The sequence below is a fragment of the Suricata suricatta genome, chromosome 10 (assembly GCF_006229205.1).
Source record: "Suricata suricatta isolate VVHF042 chromosome 10, meerkat_22Aug2017_6uvM2_HiC, whole genome shotgun sequence".
Taxonomy (NCBI): domain Eukaryota; kingdom Metazoa; phylum Chordata; class Mammalia; order Carnivora; family Herpestidae; genus Suricata; species Suricata suricatta.
The window spans coordinates 130,724,456-130,728,293 of NC_043709.1; the positions used below are offsets into that span (position 1 = coordinate 130,724,456).

The window sequence follows — 3,838 nt, forward strand, 5'->3', positions numbered from 1 at the left end:
GCCCTGCTGCCCGCCGCAGCCCCCGCTGTGTCTGGCGCCAGCTCGTCCAAAGCCCCGGTCCGCAGTGTGGTGACCGAGACCGTGAGCACTTACGTGGTGCGCTGCCTTTTACTTCTTGTCCTTGGGCAGGTGGGGGGGTGGGGAGGGCAGGTCGTGGGCACCATCACGGACTGGGACACAGGCCTCCGGGGCCGGAAAGTGTGGATGAAGGTGTTCACGTGTCTAGTCCCCATAAATGATGTCAGAGCGTTGTTTCCTTCCATGTATGCTGTTTTATTCTGTCCCAGGACGGCAGGGGGGAGTGTGGAGAAACGGTGATTTAAATTCCACGTTGGCGGTCTCCATCCAGCAATTAAGTTACTCACGTGAGACTGTCGTGTACGTAAGGTCCCCGGACCTCCCGGGCCGCACGCAGTCTCCGGGTAGTGCCCGCCGCACTTGGCCGCGCAAGGTGGGAGGCCGCCACGGCTCGCGTGGTCCATGGAAATGAACCTGGGACAGAGCCTCCTGGGGTATCCAAGCCTGTCTCCCAATGGCAGCACTCCCTCGTTGAATGAGTTCCGGTCACTGTCATGGGACCGTTCCCAGGCGTTTTCCCCATTGTAATATGGGCTTACCCAAGCCTGGAGTCACTCTGTAGGGAAGGAGTGTTTTTATTAATAGGCCCTCGGGGCCCTGTGGAAGGCCCTACAGACTACAGAAAGGTTTGGGGCACTTACAGGCGCTCAGTGTACAGGTACCAACCTGACCACCAGATATTCAGACCACGATCTGTCCGCTTACCGACGCACAGACGCGTCTGAATAGACGTGTCTGGAGAGCAGGACTCATGGTGCAGGTTATAGGTCAGGTAAAGGTTGTGTCTCTTTATATCCTTCCTCTTTTAGGAGGAATTTCCATAAATCATTAAATGTTTTAGGCACTACAATGATAGAAAGGATGAGAAAACCTCAAAAGTATTGAAAAAGGATATAAAGATATGAAAAACTAACCAAAAAATACTAAATTGGCGATTCAAGGCAAAAATAGAGAAGATGTGATAAAATCTATGATCACCAAATTGGCCCATTGTAGGGGCGGCTGGGTGGCTCAGTCAGTTAAACATCCAACTCAGATTGATTTTGGCCCAGGTCCTGATCTCATGGTTTGTGAGTTCGAGCCCTGCATCAGGCTCCATGCTGCAGCACAGAGCCTGCCTGGGTTTCCATCTATCTCCCCTCATTCTCTGCCCCTCTCCCTGCTTGCTCTCTGTGTCTCTCCCTCAAAATAAATTAACTTAAAAAAAATTTTTGCCCCAGGCGCATGGGTGGCCCAATCTGTTGAGCCTCTGACTTCAGCTCAGGTCATGATCTCACAGTTTGTGAGTTCAAGCCCCACCTCAGGCTCTCTGCTGTCAGCGCAGAACCCTCTTCGGATCCTCTGTCCTCCCGCCCCGCCCCTGATGCTTTCCCTCTCAAAAATAACATTTAAAAAAATTGGGCCATTCATGGACCAAGTTCTAGGTGTTTCACTGAGGGCACACCACCCCAAGACAGGCTGGTGAGGAAAGACTTTTTACTTAACCTCTTTGATCTCCACGGCTTCAGCCATAATTAGAGGGTTTGAGTCAGAGGAGATGACCGGCACAGGATGTCATGGCCTAGCTTCCGGTTCCGGTGGGTTTTCGCGCCCACTCCCTGCAGCTGAATCTGATTGGCATAGATAACATGGAAGAAAAGCCTTGTATCTCCTCAGCGACATTTTGTCGACAGAGGCCAAAACATGTGATTTGGAGGAAAAACAGGCAATAGAGCCAAAAGGCTGATTTTTGTGACTGCCTCGCAGTGGGACTTTGGAACTGTCACTTGTGTTCCCCTGGCTCCAGCCCCCCCATCCTTAACCTCCCCGGGGGTGGTTTCTGGCTGGCTGGCCGAAGTCAGAGATGTCTGGAAGAACTCAGCGCGCTGGCTGCAGGTGGACGCCATGGCAGGTTGCTCAGCGGCTGCAGAGTCACGGCTGCTAATTTCAAGAGAGGCCAGCCAGCCAGTCAGGCCGGCCACACATGGCAGCCCCGGGGCATACGGTGCTGGACCAGGCTGAGCCCCAGAGAGCAGGCCTGCGGTAACGGCGTTCTCTCCCCGTAGCGTTAGAGGGGGTGTGTCGGGTGGGGCTGCCGGCAGGTGTCTTTGGAAAGCTTCCGGGCCGCTGTAGTTTGCCTTCAGCAGAGACTTTTCCAAACCTGGTCAGCCTTCAGAGAGCCCACCAACGGAATGAGACCTCTGTTCCCCCACGACAGAGCCCCCCTTTCTGCCTCTGTAGTCAGGGTTGTATCGGAAAGTGTAGGAACAGACAGCACCTGCAGAATCAACTCGACACCACTGGCCGCATTACTGTAAAAACTTCTGAGAATTAGCTAGCGGTCGTTGCTGCTTCTTGAAGGTTCATTATAGATTTGTTTCTTCCAAACTGGTTTTGTGAACGTGGAATTTGCGGCAGTGATATAATTAGGGAGGCTTCTTCCTGGGAACTGCTCAGTAAGCAACCTCCAGGCCACACCGCATTTCCAGCAGAATAATGTGAAAATGTGTAGCTCGCTGGCCTCCTGCATCCCTCCTTGTATTTGCCCTTTGGTTGTTGTGCTTTACTGAAAATGTCATAAAGGGAATGGAAAGTTACTTAGTAACAGCACTTTTATATCCTTGATCTTATCAGCTAGTTCAGGAGAAGTGCTTGGCTAATAAGTAATGAGGTGATCCACGCACATCTGGCTGGATACAGTAATTCCAGGTCTGTGAATGTGAGGAGGAACCTGCAGATCCTGGAGCTCTGGGGCTTTCAAAACTATCAGTTGTTACGGCCATAACCACCCTAATCGTTACGAACTTCACGTGTTTGCAGTAGTTTTTTTAGATTAAAGTGGCTATAGGTCCTACTGTTCATAGAACTGGTTATAAAATCGCTTGTTTTTGAGACTTACCAAAGAGACTTTAAAATACTCGTTAGAAGGGTCTTCTCCTTGGTGCTTAGTGGCTCCCTTCAGCCTCCTGTAGGTCCCGGGGTGATGGTGGCCACGATCACGCCCTTCAGACATTGCCAAGCCACTTTTTTGCTTTTTCGTTTAACTTGTTTATTAGGTTCACGGTGTAATCGTTCTTATGTTGCCCTCTTTTTGGTTCTTTCTCCCCATTACCTTGGCTTTGCTCCCCCCCCCCCTGCGCCCCTTAAACACCTCAGATCCGAGATGAGTGGGGGAATCAGATCTGGATCTGCCCCGGGTGCAACAAGCCGGACGACGGCAGCCCCATGATCGGCTGTGACGACTGTGACGACTGGTACCACTGGTGAGCGCGGCGGGCGGGCGGGCGGGCGCGGGCGGCGGCGCCGTTGGATTCCAGCGTCAGTGGTGTTGACTGCAAAACCCAGAGGTCTCTGGACTGTTGTTCTTCAGCCCAAATGCCACACGTTTCGCTTAGCTTATGTGTCCTTGTTAGACGAAGAAGGAGGGAGAGAAAGGTGTCCCTTTCTGTTCTTCCCAGTAATCCTGTATAAGCCGCAGCACTGGTCAGGAACGCTGCCGTGACCTCTTGGCAAATGCGGCACAAAGCGGCACAAACCACGGGTGTGAGTGGGGGCTTGTCCGTTTGTCCCAGCTCCCCGCCAGCGCCCCCCACCCCCACTGAAGAAGCCTCCAGAACGCGTGCACATGCCGCTCTCGTTGTACAGTGTAAAACTCAGGTGTAGAAAAATAGAAACCCATTCAGCCACGGGACTCAGGACGCCGGCCTGACGGAGGGGGAGGCCACGGCCTGATGGAGGGGGAGGGTCACGTCGTGACGGAGGGGGAGGCCACGGCCTGACG

The 3,838-nt window shown here is 53.0% G+C and overlaps 1 long non-coding RNA gene across 1 annotated transcript; it reads right to left on the minus strand.

Annotated features, from left to right (window-relative positions):
- Nucleotides 1–252: 252 nt before the first annotated feature.
- On the minus strand, nt 253–3,299 carry LOC115304409. The gene is made up of 3 exons (XR_003914418.1): nt 2,957–3,299; nt 1,564–2,623; nt 253–634 (listed from the first exon to the last, which is right to left on the minus strand). It is a non-coding gene; the product is annotated as an uncharacterized LOC115304409 (long non-coding RNA).
- Between the last annotated feature and the right edge of the window lie 539 nt (nt 3,300–3,838).